The sequence below is a fragment of the Pseudonaja textilis genome, chromosome 1 (assembly GCF_049901715.1).
Source record: "Pseudonaja textilis isolate UNSWEBS1 chromosome 1, rPseTex1.2, whole genome shotgun sequence".
NCBI lineage: Eukaryota > Metazoa > Chordata > Lepidosauria > Squamata > Elapidae > Pseudonaja > Pseudonaja textilis.
The window spans coordinates 60,767,852-60,795,784 of NC_141990.1; the positions used below are offsets into that span (position 1 = coordinate 60,767,852).

The 27,933-nt window shown below is 41.1% G+C and overlaps 2 long non-coding RNA genes across 4 annotated transcripts in view; one reads left to right on the forward strand and one right to left on the reverse strand.

Moving 5' to 3' along the window:
- LOC148127635 (uncharacterized) overlaps positions 1 to 27,933 on the reverse strand; it is a 168,468-nt gene that overhangs the window by 108,722 nt on the left and 31,813 nt on the right. The gene's annotated exons all lie outside the window — the stretch shown is intronic.
- LOC148127636 (uncharacterized) overlaps positions 11,482 to 27,933 on the forward strand; it is a 143,257-nt gene continuing 126,805 nt past the window's right edge. The window contains exons 1-2 of the long non-coding RNA XR_015743982.1: positions 11,482 to 11,571; positions 14,714 to 14,822. This is a non-coding gene — a long non-coding RNA (uncharacterized LOC148127636). The remainder of the gene's footprint in view (positions 11,572 to 14,713; positions 14,823 to 27,933) is intronic.

A 27,933-nucleotide genomic window follows, 5' to 3' on the forward strand; every position in this document is an offset into this window, starting at 1 on the left:
CAAACATCCCACTGCATTACAATAAATATTTTATCCATCATCATATTTTCTAAAGCTATTTCTATTTGTAATATAACAAAGCTATCTTATGTACCTTTGCAGAATCCCTTTTACAATTAAATTTTCACCCATTATCTCTAAACAAACTTATGGTTACAATCCTTATATCTTTTCCCTGTTTCTCCATTTCTTGTTTCTGTCTTTTACAATTTATTTTCCTTGCCTTCTTCCCCCTCTTCTTCTCCCTCCCCTTTTTACCCCCTCGTCTCTCTACTTCTAACTCTCTCATCTGTAATCCCCTCTTCTGTTGCTTTCTAATATTATACTTGTCTTTCAAATTGTTCTTCTTCTTTTTGGTTGCTTTTTCTAGTCTTAAACCTTTCACTCTCTTTCCCCCCTTTTCTCCCCCCCCACTTAAAATTATTTGATCATTAAAGATGGCTTCTTCTTTGTCCCAATCTTCTTGTTCTGCAAGTGTTTCTTGTTACTTCTCATAGTTCCAGATCTCCATTTCTAAGAATTGAAACACGAAGCCAAAAGAACTTCTCCCTTCTTGTGCATCTTCTTTCCATTTTTTAAGTTCCATTTTCAGTTCTTCTAAAAGTGATACCATTTTAAAAACTTTTAAACAACCACCCAGTTAATTTTAGTCATCTAGATGCAAAAACCAAAAATCACCAAGTAATCCAAATAATCCAAGGCTGTTTCTACTTGCTTCTTTTTTCAACTTTCTCTTCCTGGGGTTCTATTATTTTGTTACCAAGTTTCCATGAAAATGTATCTTTGAGGAATCTTGTTAAAATTTCACTGTAAGTTCCTTTTAATTACAGTTCCATTCCTTAATTCCAGGCAGTCTCCTCCATTTTTCCAGATCCTGCCCTTCTTTTTTTTTTTTCTCCTTTCCAGCTTTTAAAAACTTTTAAATGTCCAGAAATCTTTATTATCCCCTTGACTTTATTTTCAGCTTAGATGCCTATTAATGTCAAAGTGGATTATTTATTTTTCAGTTTCTTGCTTAAGTCTCTTAGCTCTCAGTATAAGGAAGGGAAGAAAAAAAAACTAATCCTTTCCCTTCTCTCTCTCCTTTGCAGCTTCAAAATCTTCTTTGGGAACAATGTTGTTAAGTTTAAATTCCAGGGTACCTTATTTGTTGTTTTTGCTGTTTAACCCAGTCAACCAAAACTTTCTCTTCTTATCTTCCTCCTGCACATTCTTTTCCGGTTGAGTTCTTTGTGGTGGCCATTTCTACAATCGCCTTCGGAAAAGGGAGTAATGGCCAGCTGGGGAGGAGAGATGTGGCTCTCCTCAACCCTGCAGGCAGTCTCCCCCCTCTTCACCATCTCTACGGGGTGGCTTAGCCCCGAAACCAGCTGGCTCGGGGTGCTCCAGCGGCGAGCACGGATCGAAGCCTCGGAGAGATGAGGTTTCAGTCCGTCACCAAAGAAGCTCAAACCGGAAGCCTAAAATCAAAAGCTTTGATCATAAACTGCTCCTGGTGATTTACTGACTTTCATCCCTTACTAGCTTGTCATACAGTTCTTTTTGGCTTAAACATCTATTTGCTTCTAGCTTTTCAGTTGAGCTGAGACACTGGTTATCTGAATCTTCTTTTTTCTCTTTTAGTTCCTATGCTGTCATAAGACTACAGAATCCACGACAAACTTCAGTAGCATATAAATACAATTTAAAATATCTGCTTTGTATTTAGATTGCACACCTGTCACTGTTAAAATGATGTGTTGGGAAAAGAAAGAAAAACAAATAGAAGAAAAATTCCAAGGAAATTGTCTATATATTTGAGTAAACATAATGAAGGCAATATAAAATGGTGCCTTTTACACTTATACTTTTGAGCTAAAGAAGGAAAAGAGAAATATACAATCACAGGAATGCACAGGTACATGCAAGAAATATAGTTTTGAATCTCTAGAAACAGAGACACAGAAACTTTATTTCAGTCATTGACTAATAAAAAGTTCAATCAATAAAAAGAGTAACGCAAAACTATTCCCTAACAATAAGAACTATTAGCAACCATTTGTGGCAAAATTAGAGCAATACATTTATCTTGATTATTTAGCTGCAAATAAATGTTAATCAGAGTGCCTCGGAAATTTCAATAAAAGAGGGAAAATCAATTGGGGAATGTCCCTGTAGAACTGCCAATATAGAAGAACATGGGCTGTGGTTTCTATGACATGCATATCACAGGGGCAATAGTAAATTTCATATGGGCTTTTCTCTTTTGAGACGGCTGTCGAAGATAAGGCTCTCCTAAATTTGGGAACTGCTTTAGATACTAAAATTTGGTTATGTGCGGTTATGTTATGAAAGACTTAGAAATAGGCACATTTGAACCCATGGTTAAGGAAAGCCTTTTCCTTCCTCTAGGTTCAATGGGCAGGCATGGATGTTTTCTTTCTGCAGAGGTCTTTAAAATAAAAAGGACAAGGGCAGTGCCACTTCAGATTATATTTAGCAAATCCTAGCAAAGAAATAGCATCAGTGCCATTTAAATGTCTTTTCTGATTGCTTGCCCAGCTTAAGACTTGACTTTTCCCTTTACAAATATGGAAAACAATTGTCTAGGAAAAGTTTCATGCTTAAATGTTCAATCAGCATTTCCCACTTTGCTTTCACCCATCCTTTTACTCTGGAATCTTGTTTCTGTCACTCTGCGGTCTGAAACAACACTCAGATGAAAGGCCCTGCCATCAAGAATTTCTCAATACATCTTATTTTTAAACTGAGTACTTTAGACCCAATTCTCAACTTCATCCTAGATCAAGTGCTACCTTAAATTTCTTTTGGGGGAGTTACAGAAATTAATATTTTAGGAGAGACATGTATTTCTATGACTCCTTGCAATTTACAGCTTATCTAGGCCACCCAGAGTCATCCTGAAGTGAAAGTGAGTTGCTGGAAAACTGTACAGACATGACCATGAAATCTTCAGGAGCTGAGATCAACTCCAAATCTTATGCAGCTACCCCTTCCATCTCTTCTTGTTTTTCAGAATCTACTACTGGTAGTCCTCAACTTATAATCTTTTCTTTAGTGACCATTCAATGATACGACGGCACTGGAAAAAGTGATTTATGACCATTTTTCACACTTACAATCATTACAGCATCCATATAGTTGCATGATCAAATTCAGACACTTGCCAGCATGTGTGTATGATGGTTGCAGTGTTCCAGGTTCATGTGATCACTTTTTGCATCTTTCTGACAAGCAAAGTCAATGTTCACCTTAAAACTGTGTTACTAAGTTAATTGCAGTGATTCACTTAACAACTGTGGCAAGAAAAGTTGTAATATAGGGCAAAACTCACTTAACACAACTATCTCGCTTAGCAACAGACAATTTGGGCTCAGTTGTGGTCATAAATTGAGGACTATCTGTAATTGGTTTTGATTTTGGTCTGGACCAAGTGTATTCTCTGTTGTTCTTGCTTCTTGTGTCTGGTCCGCAATCTGTTTATGTTTGAGAAGAAAGTATTTAGCTTTTTCTTTGGAATTCAGTCTGAATCTTCTTTCTTAATATGTGAAGATCACCCCTTCCATTTTCTCCCAATGAAATGGGATCCTTCTCTTTTTTAGAATATGCTATTCATGATCCTGTATCTTATATTAGCTCTACCTCTACAATAATCTTGATAAGGCTCCAGACCTCTTTGAGAATATGTTATTTGCTATGAGGCTTGGTTCATGAGATCTAGATTGCTATCATTGTAAACTTTTGGCCTGGAAGAAAATCTATAACTCTTGTAAGTGAAAAAGATAAAATAGATATAGTCATGATTATTTTGGGCAGTCATAAGGCCTTCCCATTCCTCATGTAATGTCCTTTTGACAACTGAGAGCATTTTATCTCTAACTGCAGCTGGTGATAATGGAATTATTTCAGTGGCATCAGGTAACCTGACCACATTGTAGGCAGTCAGATTTTGTGACTGTGTGTGACTGTGCTCAGTAGTTCCAAACCCCAAGACGCTTGTGATTTCCACCAAGCCAAACCAGATGCCTTCTTCAGAATGATGCATATCATATGACAGGACTGCAGTTAAACACAAATTGCGATAGAATTACCCCTCTGTAAAAGAAAAAGAATGCCAAGCAGTCTTAGTTGGCAAGTAATGTCTTTTTTTTCTTCACATGATGCTCATTTAATATAACAGATTTCTGGTAGAATAGTAAAATAAATTTATATTTGAAACACTGTAAAAGCTAGAGAATCAGATGCCAATTATTGATAAAATAAGATCCCACCAGAAGACCTCCAAGGTCCTTTCCAATTCTGTTATTCAATAATCAAAAGATCTGCTTCTTTGTTTTTCACTAAAATATTCTGCTGTCCTTAGACCAGCTTCTTTTTTCCTGCTCAGATGTAACAGCAGAAAATACTGGTAACTCCTCAAATTGGATGCTTTGTTATTTATTTATTTAGTATATAGTAATGTTACATTAGCCAGGAGACTACAATGCTAATTCGGAGCAGTTATTTGGCTTCTTAAGATTTTTAGCCCATGCTCAGTTCATGCTCACATACTTTTCAAGGTCCACCACAGGTAGTGAGCTAGCTCTGCACCAGAAAGAAAGAAGAATGGCATCCTGTAACATCATCCAGGGCTCTTTCCCTTCACCAAAACTGCCTTGCAAATGGGAATTTCATCCAGGAGGGCCCAGCACTGGCAGGGCTCTGACTGTCTGCATGAAGTGCTGGCTTGTCTTCCCATTGAAGTGGTACTATTTATCTACTCACATAAAGCATGCTTTTTGTTTTGTTTGAGCAATGAGAGGCTGAACCAGAGCATGAGTGCAACAATACTTTATTTTACAATAAAGGGCTGACCGTGCTTGCCAAGCCTGGAACTGGCTCGCAGCAATCAGCAACCGGTTGGACCCCGCAGCCTGCTTTTATAGCTGGCTGCTGGGGAGAGCCAACCAATAGGAATGGGGGAATAATGCCCACGTAAAGTGAGTGGACCTGAGTGAGAACTCCTTGAGTCCTCAGGACATAACACCCCTTCCCCCCAGATGCGAACATGCATAGTCCTTGAGGTAGACGGGGGGGGTTTGTGTTGGCGCCCGGAATGGCGCAACTCGGGAACATTGTCTGTCTGTTCGGTACCAGTCTGTGATGGTCGAGCCGGCATAGTGTCGCCAACACTCTCTCTGGACTGGGCATCCTCGGGAACCACCGGGTTGGTTACTGGGGTCGAGCTCTCGTGGGTTGGATCAGGCTGGTCAACTCTCTGGGCGCTGTTGTCCGAGTTTGGGCTGACCGGAACGACCGCTGGTGCAGACTGGTCGCTGGGTACGATGTGGCTGGGCGGCGGATGAGGCGGTTCCCCTTCGACTGGAGACTCTGGATTCTTGTTGGCAAGGGTGCTGAGGCGCCTTCTAAGCTGGTCTATATGTCTCCTCCAGGCGCGACCATCCTCCAGCCTGACTCTATACGATCTCGGCCCGGTGATGGCGATGACCTTGCCTGGAATCCAAAGTGGGTCCCCAGCGAAATTCCTTGCGAATATCGGTTCCTGTAACAAAAATGTCTAACCCCCGACGTAGAAGCGAGGGGAGAGTCAGGGCAGTATTGTGGGTGCAATCTGTCCAATACAGTCCTCAGGCGCCGGCCCATCAGAAGTTCCGCTGGGGACTTATTGGTGACTGCACAGGGGGTTGAGTGCTGGCTCATCAGGAACCGTGCGAGTTTGTGGTGCCAGTCATCCCTGCCAAACCTAGCGAGGGCCTCTTTGGTGGTCCTGACGGCCCTTTCAGCCAACCCATTACTGGCAGGGTGAAATGGGGCTGTGAAAATGTGGCGAATGCCCAGGTTGGCAGCAAAACGGCTGAATTCTACTGATGCGAACTGTGGGCCATTATCGGAGACAATGGAGTCGGGTAGTCCATGTGTAACGAACAGGCGCGTTAACACGTTGGTGATTGCTAGTGTGGTGGTCGTGGATAGCTGTGCCACGTCTATCCATTTGGAATAAGCGTCCACGACCACTAGGAACATCTTTCCATGCACGGGGCCTGCCAGATCGATATGGATTCTAGACCAAGGGGCGTTGGCGCTCTCCCATCTGGTAGGGGTGGTGATGGGGGGAGCAGGACGGGATTCCTGGCAAATGCTGCAGGAACTTACCCAATTGACAATGTCCTCGTCTAGACCCGGCCACCACACGTAGCTGCGTGCTAATGCCTTCATTCTCACAATGCCGGGGTGTCCCTCGTGCAACGCCTCCAGGACTCGGGTACGCAGCGAGGTCGGAATGACCACTCGAGTGCCCCACAGTAGACAACCCTGCAAACTGGACAGCTCCTGCATGCGAGTCTTAAAGGGTGCGAATTTGTTATCAACGTTGCCTCCCGGCCACCCCCTCCTCACCCAGTCGAGCACCTGGGCGAGCGTTTGGTCTGCCTTGGTTTTAGCGGCGATGTCAAGGGCGGTGATGGGCAGGTCCAACTGGGTGATTTCAAAAATGGCGTTGACAGGAGCTGGGTCTTCAGCCGGAGCGGGTAAGGGCAGCGACTGAGAGCGTCGGCGTGGGATAGAGTTTTGCCCGGGCGGTGAATAAGTTTGTATGAGTAGGCCGCTAGGAAAAGTGTCCACCTTGTCATTCTAGGGGAAAGGACTTGAGGTGTCTGTTTGTCGCCGGCCAGTAGGCCCAGGAGGGGCTTATGGTCGGTGACCAGTTCGAAGAAATGGCCAAAAAGGAATTCGTGAAACTTTTTCACGGCTGCAACAGCTGCTAGGGCTTCCTTGTCTATTTGGCTGTAATTTCGCTCCATGGCCGAGAGCGTCCTGGAGAAAAAGGCGATGGGGGCCTCGGCGCCATTGGGGAGTCTGTGACTAAGGACCGCCCCAATTCCAAAAGGGGATGCGTCTGCTGCCAGTACTAAAGGAAGGTTGGGGTCGAATTGGATGAGCACTGCCTCTGACGTAAGTAGTGATTTGATGGCGTTAAACGCCTGGTCTTCTTTGTGCCCCCAGTGCCACGGTGACTTTTTGTCTAGTAATCTGTGTAGGGGTTCGGCTACTGAGGCTTTATGGGGCAAGAAGGATGCATAAAAGTTCAGCAGCCCTAAGAAAGCTTGTAGCTCCGTTTTGGAGGTTGGTGTGGGAGCTTCGTGGATTGCTCTAACCTTGGACTCCAGGGGTGAATGCCAGAGGCGTCAATTTTATAACCCAGAAAGTCCACCTGTCTAGTGGCAATGGCGCATTTTCTTTTTTTAACTTGAGGCCATGCTGTCTGAACCTTTCTAACACTGCTCGCACTCTCTGGAAGAGTTGGGGTCTGTCTCTGGCCGAGACCAAGATGTCGTCAAGTAGGGTACTACACCAGGGAGGCCCTGTAAAATCCGCTCCATGAGGGACTGAAAAATACCCGGGCAACACTTACGCCAAATTGGAGACGCTTGCATCGGAAGGCACCCCTGTGAGTGACGATGGTCTGAAGTTCCGCTGTTTGGTTATCAACAGGGAACTGCTGATATGCTTGAGACATGTCCAATTTAGCAAAAATACTGCCCGGCTCGAATGTGTGCAATAAGTGCTGAATGACGGGCACAGGGTAGGCGCTAACTTGTAAATATTTATTGATTGTTGTCTTGTAGTCCGAGCAAATTCTCAGGCTACCATCTTTTTAAGGGTGTGACAATGGGCGTCTCCCACTTGGCGAAATCTGTTGGCTCAATGACCCTTGTTTTAGTAGTTTATCCAATTCAGCGTCTAGTTTTGGTCGAATAGCAAATGGAACTCTACGTGGTTTTAATCTGATTGGGACTGCCTGGGGTCAACGGTGAACGAGATGGGGTTCCATTATAACACCCCAGCTCCTCGCTGAACACATCTGCGTAGTCAGCGAATAAGGAGTCAGTGTCTGAGGTTGAGACAGCATGGACTCCTGTTAACCCTAGGCCGAGGTGGGGAAACCAATCGAGCCCCAATAAGGTGGGTAGATTGCCGTTAACTACCACTAGAGGTAGGTGGCCTTTAAAAGCTCTAAAACTGACAAAGAACTTGCCTCTGCCGATCACGGGAATGGCCTTCCCCTGGTAGTCCTTCAGACCGAACTGGCATCTCTGAAGCCGGGTAGTAGATAGGCTGGGGTGGAGTCTCTTGAGGGTGTTCCACGAGATTATTGAGAGCGTGACCCTGTGTCAACCTCCATGTGGCACGGTTTACCTTCTAGGGAAACGGAGAGAGAAATTTTACTAACAGCGTGGCAAGTACGCCTGGCAAGGCGGTGCGTGCGACAGTTTAATACTTGCCTCTGTGGTCCCGCGTGCGAGGACGGGGGTCTGTGTGCAGCGCTTTGGGGGGCTTGGCAGACTCTCGCGATGTGCCCCCTCTTATGGCAGTTGTTGCAAGTGGCTCCTTTAAACTTGCAGGTGGCCCTTTGATGCGATCCCCCACAGGCTAGGCACAATGTGATGTGCTTGGGTGGACCGGTGTATTCTTGTTTGGCCCCTACCTGCGACCGTCTGTCGTTGGCGAGGCGGTGGACGTTGTTTTCATCGTTGTGGGTTTCCTCCGCTTCCACCTCTTCGGAATGGACTGGGAACGATGCTAGCTTGGCACTTGGGCCCTGAATTTCGGTGGCTGAGTTCGTTGCTAGCTCGGCTGCTAGGGCCTCCTCGACCGCTTGCGCGAGGTTGAGGTCTTTTTTTGCTAGCAGGCGCCTCTGTAGGTTGAGATCCTTGACCCCACAAACTAATTGATCGAGGAGCATGTCCTCCAAGTATGTTCCAAACCCGCAGTGCAGGGCTGCTGTTCTGAGGGCGGCCATATATTGATTGATGGTCTCCTTACTTGATTGCTTCCTCATACGGAACGTGAACCTCCTGGCGATTTGTGAAGGCCTGGGAGCGTAGTGGTTAGTGAGGATCTCAAGCAACTCGGACCACGGAACGTTTTTCAATTCTCTCGGCGCTACGAGTGCTGCGGCGGTATCGTAAACGGTGGCTCCGCAGTAGATTAGGAAATAGGATTTTTCCGATGCTCTCCCGCATCCGCCAAGCCGACCGCATCGATGTAATGATTGAAGCGGTTCTTATACGACTCCCACTTCTCTTCGTCTGGTTTAAACGCCGGGAATACTGGGTTGGAACTCATGGTGCTGGAACGGCTGGGCTACCTGCGGAAAAAATCTCTCTGGGACTACGGGCGCTCGTGAGTGATATCAGCTCTGGAGAGGTTTTTTGCTACCCTCTCTTTCTCTCTCTGGGTTACCACGTTGGCTGCTAGCCGTTGGAGGTGTCTTGATTCGCGCCAAAAAGTGGGCGCTAGTGACTTCCTACAGTGCTGTGCTGTGTCTCCTACTGGCTCGAAATTCAAATGACACCCGTTTGAATTTCGCGCCAAATACAGAGTGGCTGCGGCTCGCAGCGCTTCACTTTCCCTGCAGCGGGGCTAACAAGCGGCTACAGACGCTTCTAACTTTGAATCAGACCGCTTTCTCTGGCTGCGGATCAGCGTTTGCTCTTTTTGATCGCTCGTATTGTTGGCTGACCGCTCTCTCTGGCTGCGGATCAGCATTTCCCTTGTCGCCAGCCGATCGCTCTCTCTGGGCTGCGGATCGGTGGCTAGTGACTCAGCGGTTACAAGGTGCTTCTGGTAGCCATCCCATCCTCGTCGCCAGTGTTTTGTTTGAGCAATGAGAGGCTGAACCAGAGCATGAGTGCAACAATACTTTATTTTACAATAAAGGGCTGACCGTGCTTGCCAAGCCTGGAACTGGCTCGCAGCAATCAGCAACCGGTTGGACCCCGCAGCCTGCTTTTATAGCTGGCTGCTGGGGAGAGCCAACCAATGGGAATGGGGGAATAACGCCCACGTAAAGTGAGTGGACCTGAGTGAGAACTCCTTGAGTCCTCAGGACATAACACTTTTGAATAGCTAGGTAGGCAGAAGCTGAGGCAAGTGACAGAGCTCACCTTGCCACATGATGTTAGGACTTGAACTGCTGGAAGAAAGACCTTCTCCAATGTCATGAAGCCATTGAGTTATTGCGCCTTGGATGCTTTCTATCTGGGTTAGACAACCAATGCACTCAATGATTTCTAGTAGACACTGAACACATGAGTATGTGAAGCCAGAACCCCCCAGGTCTATACATGAACCTATTCAAAATCTTTATGAGAACAGACTGGCAGAGCCCACCTTGGGCAGGATTCTTACGAACTGACGGATATTTGCAGCCCCAGCATATAAGAAAGTACAAGAAAGGCATGCAAGGCCACTACACAGAAATGGCATGATTGAAATCTTTAGTTTCTTTTCCCTTAAGCTAGGCCGGGTTTAACCAATTTGTGTGTCGCTTTTGCTAATCTGTGACTGTGGAACAGCCAAACCAAAATATATTTGAGGGAGGGGGAGAAAAGAAATGTTATGAAATCAAAGATCACAGGACTGCAAGCACTTTAGAGGTTCAAACATGCCACACACAAGCTCTGGGCCTGTGGTCAGTCGGAAAAACCAGTGTTTAAAATTCCACAATATCCCTGGTATTTAATCCTCTACTGCAAATTCCCCACACTCTAGTCCTACACCAGCACTGCTACTGTGGTGGCACAACCCAAGCCTTTAAGCCCTTTTGAAGTATGCAAGGGTCCCTGTTTCTCAGCAGGAGGGCTGGAAAACTATGTCAGCAATGCCAAAAATGCCCCTGTGATTACTGTACCTTTCTGAGCAGAAACTACGAGAGCAACCAATTAATGCCTTCTAATCTGTCTAATAAATAAAACCAGCTCTTTGTGGACGCATCGTCTCAGCCGCCTGCGTAGAGGGTGATGGTAGACCACATCTTGATCTGCAGCACTGAAGTGGATATGGCAATATCTTTGCATCAGTTACCATGGATGGATACATTTTTTTTTCCTCCAATGCGCCATGTGACTTGTTAAATAGACCCGTGATTATGATAATCTCTGGCTCATTCAATATGTAATTTCCAACGAATCTTCATAAGGTTGTTTAAATCTGTGATGATTTTTGGTATATGTTCATGGGGGGAAGAAATAACTATTTGGAAAGCAATCTCTGATCTGCCTCAGTGCCCAATTTCAGGATGGGAACATATATAGAAAATAAATGGAGATGAGGCAATTCTGGATTGGGGTGTCTTGTACTGGGTCATTGGCAAAAGGACAGTTTTACCAGTCCTAACTTGTTTAGCTAATATTTCTGGGAATTTTCTACTCATTTATTATTTATATCCTATCTCTTTAGTAAATTAAACTCCAGACAGTGTTAAACAATATAAGAGTTGCCAAACTTTTAAAAAATAAACCCCTGTGTCCACCAATTAGTTGGGTTGGCAATATATAAACCAACAGTGTATGTTTGTAGCTTTAAGACAAAATCACTGTATTGATTTATACTATATTCCGATTGGTTGATTATATTGCAAATTACCATACCAGGGAACTAGAGATCATAGCTTGCTCTCTCTGACATTCTCTCGCTCTGACATTCTGTTGCTGTCTAAGGTTCTCTGATGTATTTATGCTTTGCTTATACTTTGATATCTTTGTTTACTGTAAATGACAAAGGCAACCGGTAAGGATATTCTTTGGACTGTTAAACGTATATGACCTGGACCGTTTATTGGACTGTGCTATTTCTTAAAGTAAACTTTAACTCAATTTAGTGTATCTGTGTTTGGCTGAATAATTATTCGTAACTACTCTCATAAACGTTTCCATGTGCATATCCTTGTTACTCAAGGGTTATTCTGTACATATCATAACACCCAGGAATGCAAATAGCAATAAGATAGCCTTTTCTGATAATCACTCTTACTATACAGGGCTAAAACAGTATCAGATTAGAAAATTAAATTTATATCAAATGGAAATGCAAGAAGCAGTATTTCAGGAATGAAATTGTTTAAAAGCAGGCAGCAAAAGGGTGGTATTGTTAACATGCTACAAGTCCTCTTTCATATTTTTAAAAATATAGTGAAAATGGTCCCAATGCAATAAGTCTTGAGATTTACTGAAACATTGTTGAGATTTTCTTTTCCTTTTTTTTCTATGTGTTACTGTTTATTATCATTTCTTCTTACTCTACTTTGTGGATGCCATTGACAAACTATTGGCCCTACACTGGCATTTGGAAGTCAGAGTCCATTGCTTATGGTTAACTTAGTTTATGACGTCCAGAGGGTTGGTCAATAATTGCATGGATGACAGGGGATTTACAAATCTTGAATCTCAGAATCTATATTCTGATGTTCATAATTTTTATGTCTGACATTAAAATCTCAACTTGACTATTTACAACTACAATTTGCAAGTCTTGCTATGGAATCAGGCATTTTTTTTTTTTTTGCAAAACAGAATATTCCTTTCTCATTCACTGACCCTGCAACATTTGACTATTGATTTTGAAATTTTTCTGGTACAGTTTCAAAAACTGGAGTCATGTGAAAAAACCTCCAGTTAGAACATTTTCTTTCCCTTATAGCCTCCCCTGCCTGCCTCCCTCCTCTGCTTTGGAGGGGAAGAGGCTGCAGGAAAAGGGAAATTCATGCATGTTGTCTTCTGATGAAAGTTTCTGGATAGAATGCATATTTTATTGTATGTATCCACCCCCTTGCCTAGAAGCACATTAGGGTCATAGACTCTTGAATATCGTGAAAAATAAATTGTACAGAGGCTTCAATGTGGCAAATCTCCCAACCGCAGCCTTCTGAAACCTGCCTCCTTCCCATATGTTTTGAGACTATAACTCCATAACACATATGGAGGGCTCCAGGTTGCAGATAGCTATCCTAAAGAATTATGAGTAGTTGTTCTCTTCTTCCCCCACAACTCTTCATAATAGCATGTGTGCAGTTTATTTTATACAACTGCTGAGTCAAGACAGCTATGAGAACCTTCACTGCCCAGTGCCTCCACATTTCTTAGCCTGATTGATAGCACAGAGTAGAACCCCAGTGGAATAACCTCTATTCTTCACTGAGCAAATTCCTTCTGTGAGATGATTCTCCCTTCCTCCCTTCTTTCATGATAACAGCTTTCATGTTTTAAAAGGCAGACATAAGAAAGATGGAAAACAGCTGTGTATAAGGGTCACCTAGGCACTAAGAAAAGTAGCACGGCCTCTCCTCCAGACTTACTCTAACTGTAAGAACAAATGGGCATATTTCCCATGGAAGCCATGGAATCTTTCTCTGGATGTTTCTCAGGGACACTGCTCAAGTTACTTTTCTCAATATAGGTATTAATATCTTCACTGGAAAAAGCATTTAAAATATTATGTACTAACAAAGGAGAATATCTGTAGCTCAGGTCTGACATGAGGGGTCCTTGGTGCTCTCCGAGCTTGCTTGTTTTCTTGCAAATGTTTCATTACTCAAACTAGGAAACAAATGGTAGACAAAATATTATGTCCTGATGGCCAGATAAGGACCTCAGTATTGTGGCAATGCAGTCACATTTTTTTTGTTCATATTTATCCTATGCAGAATATTAATTATTGCTACAAATGTTAAATAGCTTATCTGCTCAGTTCTTCAGATAAAGTTTTAATGAAGGACAGCAATATCTACATAAGCCCAACACTTCAATCAGCCTCTACAGAAATAATAAAGTATGTGGGTTTTTATTTTAGAGTGCAGAGGAAAAGTAACATCATAAGTACAAGCACCAGTCAAAGTACCACTCATTCAGCACTGCTGTAGGGTTAAACAGCCACTGAACAAGTGGTCCTTAAACAAGGACCATGTTATGCTTCATCCAGCCAAGCATTAACTCAGTCAAATCTCCTTACTGATAGTTCTCGTGTTACATAATCATGTTAACAAAATTTTAAAAAATCAGCATTGTTCCCCATCTTTTTTCTAGAGGTGCTAGTATCCAATGGAACCTTACATTAGAAAACACTGGTAAGATTTCATAATCTCATTAACTCTTTGCCATTGGGCAACCAGCAGCCATCGGTATGACTTTGCCACTACCTCCAATTAATGTTTTGAGGGTTGAGTTCTGTCTTAAAAGCCTAGGATTTTCTAACAGAAAGCCTGCTTTTTGAACCATGTTTTAACTCTAACTTTTTCTTGGAGGACTAGACATGCCAAATGGGTTAGTTGAAATTAATGAAGTTGTTCTTATAACATGACTGGGTACAGTTACTATTCAGTGCTGCATCTTTTCTGAGACAGATTGATTAAGGCAATTTGAAAATAATAATTTGGAAGTACTCTTCTGTGTCCTGTATAAGCACACATGTCTCTTTTTAGGTTTCCATGTGGGATCTGGAAAGAAAAAGGTACTAGTTTAATGAATGAAATTGTTAAGGCATTGCCTCTTTAATATGACTGTTAAAGTGGCAACCTTTTATTTCCTGATAGCATGGAACTCTGAAAAAAGTTGTGTGGGCTTTAATGAACAGCCATGAGGGACACTGACAATTGGGTGAACCTGGAGCACTTGTTCAAATAATTTTCAAGCTCTTTTTCAATGCTTGCACAACATATCAACCTGCTTGTTCAGTGGAAAGTGAGGAATTCAAGGGGAAAATTTACAATGGTTTACACTCACATTCAATACTATTTCAGAAGGACTGATTTTTATTATGTATTTTTCCTTTATTTTCATATTTATGCAAGTGCAATCTTATTCCTGTTCCTTCTTTTTTCCCTATTTACTCTTGCACTCATTTCTCCTCCTTGTCTCTGTTGTCTCACTTCATTCAGGAGTTGTATAGGCATTTAGAAGAAACAAGATAGATTTCAACCTAGAAAAAAACTCAGGTCCAGCCAGAACACTTAAAATCGTCCAGCGCATGCCAAAGCGAGCATCTATGTAGGTAACAAATAATATTTTCATATAAATTTTATTGAATTTACAATTAAAAAAATAACATAACAACATTACATAAGAAACAGAGAGAGAAAAAGAAGAAAGAAAGAAGAGAAAGAGAGAGGAAAAAAAAAAAAAACGCTCGGTCTTGCGACCGAGGAGATAACCAAAGATCAAATTGAATACAATTGAATACAAACCAGAGTTCTTCCTACTAGGGATCTCTGATAAACATTTTCCTAAAAAGACGAAATACATAATAATTCATATTCTAACTGCGGCCAGATTAGCATTTGCCCAGTGCTGGAAATCATCCCGTTTACCTACAGATCAATTGGTCATTCAGAAAATATGTGACTGCGCAGAAATGGACAATTTAACCATAGCTCTTAAAAATAAAGAGTCTTCAGCATTTGATAATAATTGGAATGCATGGTATAATTGGTTATATCAGAGATAAACTGTTCAATGAGCATAAATAAGCATAAATATCCATAAATAGCGATAAGATGTGTATATTTAAAGTAAGGTAGGAGAATTGGATCTTGTAGACTGTCAAAAAGAATATTTGTCTGGTTTTAACGTATTTTCTTTTTTCTTCCGTCTCTTTGTTTTTTTTTTTTTTCTCTCTTTTAACAAATAATATTTTCAAGGCTCATGTTGATGAGGATGCCTGTCTGTCTAACCTAGTTGTAGTCTGCTTGTCCATCCATCCATCCATCCATCCAATTTTTCACCAGAGCTGAAAGCAAAAGTTGAATCGGGGCAAAAGGAGATAGCATGGGAACATTGATTAGAGATGATCACCAGTATGATATGCTCCACCTTATACTTTCTCTATTTCTTGCTATTCATTTTGGTTTCTTGAGATGCCACAGAATGTCATGGCTGTATATGTTATCTGGAAATAAAATTGTCTGACCCCATTTAGAAGATTTTTAAAGTAGCCCTTCAGCTGGACTTGCATGGCCACAGTGCTTGACTCTTCAGCAGTAAAAAGAAAGACTCAGTCCAGAGGTAGTAGCTCCTTAGGCTTCCTCTACTTAAATTAGGCTCTTCTGATTGCTCATCAATATTGTCAGAAAGCTAGGAGGACTTCATTCACCAGTTGTGCTGCTTTGCAGAGATACTGCTTGCTCATTTGACCAAGGGCCTTCAGTAAGCTAAGATGGGAGCTGGTCACCGGAACTATTTTAAGAACATTTCACCAGCTCTTGTCTTCTGGTTTAGTTGAGATTTCCAAGGCTCTGGTGTCAAAGAAAAAAAAAACTCTCTCTGCATTGCAGGTGAAAAACTGCAGCCCTCCCTATCCTGATTCAGAACCTATGAGAATGACCATGTGCATTGAAGGCAGCTAAATATAGCAATGCTAATTTTAATGGGCAGACAGATGAAAGGGAGGGAGAAGACTGGAGAGATGTGATAATGTCTCATTGATGAAAGACCAAGGGAATTGGGGGTCCAATGGACGTGACAACATGAATTGTCAGCTTTAAGAGCTTACTATAGGCTCAACCAGTGCTAGTTTTTAGTGGGCATGGCAGACTACAGAAGCAGCTAATTTGAAAAGGCAGCAAGGTGTTTAATGAATGGTCATAGTATGTTTGCATACCAGGAAAAGGCATTCATGAGACTTTTCCATCTCACATGCCAAAATAACTTGGCCAGCCTTGGTTGCTATTATATTCTTGTTTGGAGAAAACACTACTTCTTATTCTACCTTTGAAAGCAAAATATCTTGGGCAGCCTTTAGAATAAACATTTCTATTGTAAATAAATGCCAAGATACTTTTGGAAATCTGTCATAACAAGAAAAATACAGCTTCACATACCAACCAAACCGATTTTCAATAACAAATTCATTCAAGAAAGGTTAGGAATTTGGCTACTGAATTGTGGCTAAATAGTTCTAGTTGACAGGTTTAATATGGAAGTAAGAAAATAAATTTATTCTGCATATAGCGTGAGAAACCAGTATAGGCATTCCTTTGTGATATACTGAGCTAATTAGAAACTGTTCAACAAACAAGATAAGACAATGGATCTTTCAATGAACACATTTAATAGGTATACAGGAGGCCAAATTTGCTGCTGGAGAAGTTAGAAGACAATTCATTCACTTGGTCTCTGGCACCATTCCAATTATGGAAATAAGAAAGGAAAGGAAGAAATTTTCAGGATTTCTAAGCAATTTCAAAGGTATTTTCCAGTGATTTTTGGGATGGTAATATATTTTACTCAAAAATAATTATTTCTTTGCTTAACAAGTCTTCTCTCCTCTCCTCTTTCCACTTTCCCTTCCTTTTTTTCTTTTCCTTTTTCCTTCCTTTTAGCACCAGGGGATATTGTATGTTGATGGTGGATCACTATAGTTTGTATTGTCATTATATTATTGAAGGTTGTGAAGTTATATTGGTGGGAGAAATATATAGGGCAGTGGTGGCTAACCTTTTTGGGCTCCTGTGCACCCAGAAGGCAATGAGTGTGGGGACCTCCCTCTGTAAATGAGCTCACAATCTCTCCTCCCATTGCCCCCTTACCTGCACTGCGCATGCGTGTGCCTCCCAGATGATATTTGGGCCTTTCCAGAAATACAGGAAGTGACAAAATGGGCCTGGTTTTCAGCCTCCAGAGGCTGCAGAGGCTTCCTTCCCTCAAGCCTCTGGGAGGCCGAAAAAGGCCCGAAAATCAGCTGGGAAGTGCACACATGCACAGTGAGGTACGTCTGCCTGGGGCTCGTGTGCCTGTACAAATGGCTCTGCATGCCACCCGTGGCACGTGTGCCATAGGTTTGCCATCACAGATATAAGGTGTCACTGGATGCTGCTGCAGGCACTACTGACTGACAGGGAAGAAGTCTATGAACTTTTTTTTAGAAGTGATTATATTGAGGCCCCCTTCATGGTGACCTGATTAGTTTGCTGTAGCTCAATCAGTGAGCAAAGAAGAAGGTCTTGATGGCCAGATGGGATAATGGAGCAGGCAGGCCAAGGAGCAATTGTGGAGTGGCAAAACTAATAACAACAACTGTTGTTGCACAAAGAGGTTTTAAGCAGAGATGGGGATGCTGTGAATCAACTGTTTGGTGGCAGCAAGATTTCATGCAGAACTAGAGAAACAGCCAATCGGTGGGAAGAATTCATAAGTTAAATAGCTGCTGCAAGCTGCAGAGGTCTTTGGCTGTAAGAAACACCGAGTCTGGTTGCAATTGTTCCCTTGATAATGGTTTCTATCCAAGGTCGGTGATAGGAGTGTTATGAAGAAGCTGAATTTTTTTGTTCTGAAGGGTTTGGGTACTCAGCAGTGTCTGTAAGAAGGATCTAGTATTCCAGAATATCACAGAATAAATGTGAACCACCAGGGTGCTACATCTGCCAAAAAAGCTCTATGCTGCACTGGTCAGACTACCATCTGGAATACTGCATCCAATTATACATTGGATTGCAATACATTGCAATAGAAGACAGATACTAACAAACTGGAAAGAGTGTATAGAAGAGCAACAAAGAAGGTGAAGAGCCTGAAGGCTTATGAAGAACATTTAAAGAAATTGAGTATGTTTATCCTAAAGAAAGGAAGATTAAGGGAAGACCTGATAGCAGGAAGGATTGTTATAGCTCTCAAGAGTGGTAGAAACCTCACAGAGGATGTTCTAAACTTGAAATTGGGGAGAATGTCCTAACTGAGAGAGTTATTAAAAACAGCCTTTAGGAGTCATGAGCACTCTATCACTGGAGGTTTTCAGGTAAAGGCTGGAGAGCCAGATAATTATCTAAAATATGAAAGGGAACTTGAAAAAATATGTGTGTGTCTTGTACCTTGTATATAACTGGAGGTGAAATATTTGGAAATAGGCTCTTATGGGGTTTTAAGGAGGCTTTTTAATGCATCCTTGTGCACATTATTATGGGAAGGTAGAAACCATGAATTTTTAAAATAATGATAAGGTGACCAACCATCCTCCTTGAGGGAGGACAGTCCTCCTTTTGTAAGTTCTGTCCTCCTGCATGTCCTCCTTTTTGATATTTGAAGACTAATCTGTAAATCTCCATATTTGATCGATGCCGATCCGATCCGTTGTGTGTGACGTGATGTATTTGTATTTGACATGACGATTCATCAAGGTTCAATAAAGTACGTCAAGACATGATTATGAGACGCATGCGCTCCACACAGGAGAGAGTGTGTTTTGAGAGAGTGCGCCGCTCGCAAGTGGCTTTGGTTTTTTTCTTCAATTTATATGTGTCCTCCTTCTCATTGTAAAAAAGTTGGTCATCTTAACAACGATGCAACAAAGGCAGAAGCAGTTTCCTAAGTCAATTAAACTGAAGCCTTAAAAGGCATTCTATCTCAATGAGGCAGTATAAATGAGATATGGTTGTTCAGCATTTCAGCTTCAACTTCTGAAGATGCTTCCTGGTGAATGGAGATGAATTCAACTCTTCAGAGCAGCTGTGAGGGGAAAGATGCAGTTACTTTAAGGAGGTGCAAAAAAGTACAACATTTGCCTCATACCATGTTCTGAATTAAATCGAAAATTTTGCACAACCCTCTGAGATATCCAGTAAATTTCCTCCAGGCCTCTAAAGTCAGTGAGTGCCTCATCCATCACTACCATATGTTCAGGGTTATATAGAACTACATTTGAGCACATAAATCCTTTGCTTTGCTTTACTTTGCACATCCATTTGCCAATGTGTTTTCTGACCATAAGGCACTGGAGCCCTACATGTGCTCCTGGTTGCTATTTGCAAAGAATATCTTTGATTAAAGCTTTCTTTGAACATCTGAAATCCCTTTTTTTCTGTTTACATTAATTTGTGGCTAAACATCATCCACATGGTTTGAAGCATACTCATTAGAAGTAATTCTGTTACAACGAAGGTCTCCATCCGCAAAGAGGGTGTGTCAGGTTTTTCGATCCTTGTGTGTAAACAAGGGCACAACAAATGTTGCAAGTATAAACTCTCCAAATTTATAAGACTAAACTCCTGAGACATATTTATGTTTCGGCGTACACAAATCACATTGACTCTCACACTCTCCTATCTTGTTCAGTCACTGGATTTTACAGGCAGAGCATGGGAGGCAGCTGAAACTACTAAACAACATCTTGGGTGCTATGAATGTGTGCCAAATCACAAGGAGGAAGAATCACAATTAAAATGTCAAGCTGGATCTTATTTCCATAACAAAGTTAGAGAGGATTTCCCTCTCTGCAGTTTTTTTCCCCTCCTTTCCATTCAGCATGTTTAGAGAGCTGAGGTTGGGTTTTCCATGCTGTGGTTTTGCAACTATGCAGGACATATACATAATATATTACACATACAGCATTTACAACCTACACGGTATAATTTGTTGAACATACACATTTCAAATGTATAACAGAGTCACCCAAGATTGGTTCAAAAAAATATTAGACAACTTATTTAATCAGAATAGGGCTTTCACTGTTATTCTTTGTTCTTTATCTCTTCCTCCTTCCTCACTTTGCCATTATTTTAATCAACGCTGTTAATGTGTGTGCTTAAACTTTACTTTGGTAGAACTTGCACACATTCCAGGAAAACAGGAAGTGCCTTCTCACTATTTCCAGTGACAGGTTCTGAGAACAATTTGCCATTCTTTTAACAAAACAAACTTGAATGAATGAATGAATGAATGAATGAATGAATGAAGTATGCATTCTTTTCAGGAATCAGAATTTTACATGGCATCTATGTATATGCTGTCTGGCCCAGAACCATTGCTATGACATCACAGCAGCTGTATCAATGTAGTCAATGATATTAGCCCTTGCCCTTTATAGAGTGCCACTGAGTAGCTAAATATGGAATGGCTATTGATTTCTAAGTAAACTCTGAACTGTAAACTCTCAGCTGTAAATTTTCCATGTAAGTATTGGTTTTTATTTCTTGCAAGTTATACTGCACTCTGACAGAGACATGCTTACTCATTTTTCCTAAAAAAGTTATACAGTTCCTTTCTGTCATACTGTTGAATTCCATCATTTATTCTTTATTTTTATTTTATTATTAAATTTATATGCCACCCTTCTCTCTTTCAAGACACTCTGGGTGGCTTACAATGTTATAAATAATGATATAAAACAATTTAAACATCCAAAGATTAAAACATTGGGCATCAAAGTTAAAAATGTTAACAGTAAAGCAAATAAAAGAACTGATGTGTAAAAGGGCTGTTGGTGGGATCTTTACTTTACTTGTTTCTAGATGTTGACAGGTCTGTTTTTTTATTATCTTTTCCAGTATCTTCCCGGGTATTGATGTTAGGCTGATTAGTCTGTAGTTTCTTGGGTCTGTTTTTTTCCTTTTTTGAAGGAAAAGCACTCTCCTGGCTGCAGCTTAAAGGCCATGAAGTTTGGGCAAAATGTGAAGTGTCAGGATAGTTGGCATACACCAATCTTCTGTAATTATTGTTAGGGGAAGACATGAAATAGTTGCAAATTCAGAATAAAAAATATTAAGATACTTATTGTTAGGAATGATAGTCGCCTAACAGTTGGGTTGGAAATATATAAACCAGGATAATCATTTAATACTGTATCTTTAAGAGAATGCTGTAAGTGTGATTGGCTGAGGTTCCTCCAATGGCCATAAGATGGAGCCAGAAACCTGGTTTCTTTCTTCTTGCATTTCTTGTTTTGCCGTATTGCCTGATCGTCGTTCTACTTGGATTCCTGTGAGTCTTGCAACTGTTAGCAAAGTCTGTTTGCTGAACTCTGTTTACGATACTTGACTTCGTTTTTGGATTATCCCTGGACTGATTGTTTTGAATACTAACTGCTTTAACTGTGTATGATTTGGACTGTTTCTTGGACTTTGTTTACCTGTTTACTGGAGGTAAAACTCACATTTTACTATTCAGTGTATCTGTATGCTGGTTGTGTTATTCCTCACCACTCTCACTACATTTCCCTGGATGCACTCATTCTACTAACGGGGAATACCTCAACACATGTTTAAAAATGAACTAATTTAACAGACAATAGGATACTGTTTATGGAAAAATTTGGTCACAGGATAGAAGGCAGATCTCACCTGAGGTTCTCCATCTTCTTCAGCTAAGAGCTATATGTAGCTGTTCCTCCACTATTAAGAGAAGAGAAAAAAAAATTAACTATAAACTAAGATAAGCAGTAAACAGTAATACTAACTGAATAGCCGATAACTATATTACTAAGATAAACAGTTAACTATATAACTGTGAGAAAGAGTAAACATTAATAAAGCATCAAATTATTTATTTATTTATTTATTTTATTTTTTTTATTTGTCAATTGTTTACGAGATAAGTAAAAGTGTATACATAATTATGAATACATGAAATGAGTACATATAAGAAAAATAAAAGAAAAATAAAAGAAACAATAGGACAGGGACGGTAGGCACGTTGGTGCGCTTATGCACGCCCCCTACAGACCTCTTAGGAAAGGGGTGAGGTCAATAGTAGACAGTCTAAGGTTAAAGTTTTTGGGGTTTGGGGAAGAAAGTACAGAGTCGGGTAGAGTATTCCAGACATTGACCACTCTGTTGCTAAAGTCGTATTTCCTGCAGTCAAGCTTGGTGCGGTTAACCTTGAGTTTGTATCTGTTGTGTGCTCTTGTGTTGTTATGGTTGAAGCTGAAGTATTCATTGACAGGTAGGACATTGCAATGTATGATTTTATATACCATGCTTAAATCAGACCGAAGACGGCGTAATTCAAGGTTTTCTAGCAAGGCATGCAAAGCTTGAGGTTCAATCTTCAAGTTCGGCCTTTCTCCGCAGCAACACAAAGTCGGTGACCGGTCAGGTGTACAATGTCTTGGTGAAAGTAGGCTGGTCGCAGGAGGAATCTAGTGACCTCACTATCAGGACCTTGACTTTGTGGATTAATCCATCAGAGCTGGGCAGAGTTTTAGACACAAGTCCCATAAGCTACATGTTGCGATGCACATCCTTGTCTTTCAACAAGACAAGGTGTCAGATGGTGCTCCATTCAAAATTCAAGAAAGAAAAACTTAGACTCTTTAGATTAGAGCAAAGATGTCTTTTACTGAAAATGAATTCTGAATCTGAGAAATTAGGCACGCAGATCACATATACAAAGTATTGGAAATGTTCCCACCCCTCATAGTTCAAATGAGTCTTCCAATTAAAAGTTGTGAATATGATCATGTGGGAACTCCCTCCCTCACTTTAATTTCCTTCCTTCCTTCCTTCCTTCCTTCCTTCCTTCCTTCCTTCCTTCCTTCCTTCCTTCCTTCCTTCCTTCCTTCCTTCCTTCCTTCCTTTTCTTCCTTTTCCTTCCCTCTTCATCCTCCTTTCTTCTTCCTTCCCCTCTTTCCCTCTTTTCCTTCCTTGTTCTCTTCCTATCTTTCTTTTTCTTTCCTCACTGGTGGTATGCTACCGGTTCGACCGAACCAATAATTTTTTAAAAAGCCTCCTGATCAGCTGGGAAGAGGAAAACAAGCTATCAGCTGAGAGGATAAAAGACCAAAAAGCACAAGGGAGGGTCGCTCCAAGCTTTTTGTTTCTTCATCCTCTCAGCTGATTGGCTTGTTAGGGGTGTGCGCGTTAGGGGCGGCGTGCGCATACACGCTCACATGCGATCACCCACTGAACTGGTAGCTACTAAGGTAGTATCCCACTGTCTTTCCTCTTTCCCTTTCTCCCTTCCTGTCCCTTCTTGCATTCTCAAAAGGGAGCACTTTTGCTAGCAGAGGCATTGCGGGCTGGTGCTTTGCTGTTTCCAGGCTGGCCCCGTGCACCATATCTAAGCACCCCATGGGCCAGATCTTGAGTTTCACACCCCTAATCTAAACTCTCACAATTTCCAAGTATTGGGTCAGGAACCTACTGTTTTGTTCAAGTAGAGATATATAACTGGTATCATGACCTCACTAAGCAATTTCATATTGATATTAAACAGAATGGAGGTGAGAACCAAATTCTGAGAACCTCCCCACCAATTATTAAAGAATCCATAAGAGATGACCATCAAATCTCTATTCTAATATCTGCCACTGTGCTGCCTGCTCACTCACACACACATACAGTGGCTTAGTGGTTTTATTAATATTCCCCAGCAGTTCCTTTCACCAAAAAGCCAGAACTGTCCCAATTAAGTCCAGCCAAAAGTAGACCACTGCAAATCCACAGAGCAATGGCCAATGAGTCCAAAAGGCACTTGAAAGTTTCCCAAACAAGTCAAACCCATCAGGCAAAATTAAATCCACACTACAATAAAGTTCATGAGACAAGAAAAGTCCAGAATTCACAAGACATGATCCAAAGTCAAGGCATGGTGTCCAATCTAAAGCAAGGCAGGAATCACAATGATCAGGAAAAAAACAGCTAGAAAATAAACACATTGTTCCCAGCATCATCTCCATCTGTCTGCTATCCTAAATAGCAGCTTCTGATGCATCTCACCAAGAGGGATGAGACTGCCTCCTCATGAGTAGTCAGTGGTTCACTGTTCCTGCCTTTTCTCTGCGTACATTAGTTAGTTAGTTTATTTGTCATTGCACCTCGTACAACGAAATCAAACACCATCTTTGGTGCACATCATGACCATGAAAATAAACACGAACACACATCCTTCACACTCCACACATTGAACTGAAAACCCACAACACTGTATTATACAGTAGAATTCAAAAGAGGTCCTACCCTGGGATAGAAGCTGTTTTTCATCCTATTTGTGCTTATTTTTAATATTCTGTACCGTCTGCCAGATGGTAATAGTTAAAAAAAGGGTGCTCAGGATGAGATGGATCTTTGAGAATATTTTGAACTTTCGTAAGGCAGCGGGAACTATAAAGCTCTTCCAAAGAGGGGAGATGCCAACCAATGATCTTCTGGGCAATGACATTAACTATCTGGAGTGCTTTCCTACGTGCCATTGTGCAATTGGCAAACCATACAGAGGTGCAGTAAGTTAAGATACTCTCTATGGTGCAGCGGTAGAAGGTCACCAGCAGTTTTTCATTCAGTTGTTGTTTTCTGAGAAATCTCAGGTAGTATAATCTCTGCTGGGCCCTTTTGACCAGTGCTGTAATGTGATCAGCCCAGGTCAGGTCCTCTTTTATGGTAACACTCAGAAACTTAAAACTGGCCACTTGCTCCACTTGGTCTCCATTGATAAGCAAGGTCTGAATGTCTGAACCACTCCTTCTATAGTCCACTATAAGCTCCTTGGTCTTATTGGTGTTGAGGACCTAGTTATTGTCTCCACACCATGAAAGCAACTGGTCCACCTCATCTCGGTAGGCAGACTCATCCCCCCTGGAGATGAGTCCCACCACTATTGTATCATCTGCAAATTTAGTAATAGTATTACTAGCGTGAATGGGAATGCAGTCATGCACATAAAGAGTATTGAGTAAGGGACTCAACACGAAACCCTGCGGTGTATCAGTGTTAAGAATAGGGGCTGAAGAGGTATGATTACCTAATCTGACCCTCTGTGAGCGGCCAGACAGGAAATCCATAATCCAAAGGCAGATTGAATAAGAAAGTCCAAGGTCCAGAAGTTTAGAAACTAGTCTATGTGGAAGAATTGTGTTAAATGCAGAACTAAAATCTACAAAAAGCATCCTCATATAGCCCCCCCCCACCCCCACTGTTCTAGATGAGTCAGAGCAGTATGAAGAGTGATGGCTATAGCATCCTCTGTAGATCTATTTCTTCTGTATGCAAACTGATTTTTATCAAATGTGTGGGGAAGACCAGAAATGATGTGCCGGTGGACCAATTTTTCAAAGTGCTTCATGATGATAGGAGTGAGTACCACTCGTCTGTAATCATTGAGGTTATTGATAGGGAACTTCTTTGGCAGCAGAACAATGGTGGAAGCCTTCAAACAAGATGGAATAGTACACTGGGATAAAGACCGATTGAAGAACCTAGTAAAAGACTCCAACCAACTGATCAGCACAGTCTTTAAGCACTTGGCCAGAGATATCATCAGGAATGGCAGCCTTTCTAGGGTCCACAGCCCTCAGAATGCTCCTCATCTCCTGTTCCTCCACAATGAGGTGGGGGCTATAATTGGCTGGTGGTTGTATTTTATCTGTCTCTAATAAAGTGAGCAAAGAAATGATTCAGTTCCTCTGTCAATGAAGCATCCCCTTCAGCAGGGATGACATTGGTTGGTTGATGGTTGGTAATTTGTTGAATCTCTTGCCACACCTGCCTCCTGTTATTGCTATAAAAATGATCCTCAATCTTCCTCTTATAATCAGTCTCGGCCTTCCAAATACCTTTCTTCAGATTAGCTCTGGCAACACTGTATCTTGCCCCATCACCAGACCTAAAGACCTTGGTCCTGTCACACAAGAGACATTGGACTTCCTTGGTCATCCAGGGTTTCTGATTGGGATAGATCCTAATATGTTTATTCACAGTGATAGTATCTGTGCAATGTTTGATATAGCACAGAACAGTTGCAGTGTGCTCCTCTAGGTCAGGGTGGTAAAATATGTCCCAATTTGTATTCCCAAAACAATCCTGAAGTTGTTGGGATCAGGGGCAGAAGGCAGTTCATTTTCCTTATCACTGACCGGCTGAAGTTGTGTGTTTTCCCTACCTGAAATCTCAGAGCTGCATTGGGCTGCAGCCAAAATCATTCTCAGCTGGCTGATCATCCAGTTTCTCTCCCATCAACCACTTCTCCTCATGGACTCACAACCCCTGCTTCAGAGCTATTGACCAACTCCCCTCCTGGTGTGCTTTGGACTGGTTCACCATTCTCTGAACTGACATCTGGAGAGATAGCTCAGGAAGCATCTGGGGGGAATCATTACAGCAATGTAATTTGGGAAAGTTGTATACAAAGAAGTAGGGAGGGATGGTTACATAGAAAAAATATGGACAAATGCATAGAAATTAAGGTAAATTATTTACAATAAATGTGACCTTTTCATTATGAAAAAGTCAAAATCAATGTAACAGAATAATTCATGTGAATTAATATTTGTGTAGACTAGATCTGCAAATCATTAGTATTTATCTTTTACAGTCTCCTACAGATTTAAATACTATAAAGGGAAAAGATATCTCATAAGAACATTAAACTAGCAGAACTCACTTTCTAATCAATTTTTGGAAATGTTCAAGTTAATCACTTTATGAATGTTTGGAGATCTTCATAATGGCAAGCTTAATTTGATTCCTGATAAGTTTTATCTGATCTCCAGATGTAAGAAAATTTTACATAGATTCATAAACATTTAAAATAAATGCAATAGCCAAAAAAAAAAAAAAAGTTTGATCTAAGAAAGTTTTAAACAGATTGAGAGACCAAACAGAGTTGAAATATTGGGTATTTTTGCTGTAAGGTTAAAAAACAACTATATAATTAAATAATATAATCATGGAAAATGACTGGAACAGAACTAAATCCACTTTAGGAACTGAGCCACATAAATGGACACTAGGGGGAACTAAAAGACCAAGCAGATAAGAATTAAAAATGCTAAACTGGGTATAACTTTTTCTTGCCTTAAAGAGTCCTTTGAAAAATGGAATGACATATTAATAATCAGAAAGGATTTCAGACAGGATGCAGATTTCAATGGATAAACTTTTTGAAGATAATGAGAAAAAACTTTTATCTGACACAGAAGTTTGAAGGCATGGAAGACAACAAAAGGAGATTGCCCAAATAGGAGTACAAAAAACTAATCAAAAAAGGGATCTAGACATTGAAGACAGGAATTCCTGGCCAATACCTTTTTATGGGATTTACAAAGTACAGTGGTGAAAGCTTTGAAGACTTTTTTTAGATACCTGAGAATGATGAAAGATCAAATCCTGCAATGCCATGGTAATGATTTAAAGATCAAGACTGTGAGAATCAAAAAGAAGGAATATAAAGTTGGATTGTTTGATCAGGGATAAACTATTTGTTTGAAATTTCTGGTAACTGTTAATGGACTTTTTGCTGAACTATGAATGAAAAGATGGTTTCTTTTTTGAGTATAGATAAAAGTTAGGCTACGAGAAGACGAGTCTTGTTATTTGTAGCTTTAAGGAGAAAATTTAGCATATTATATGTGATTAAAGTTGGAAGCCACATTTTTATTATTATCTTTGTTGCTTTTTTC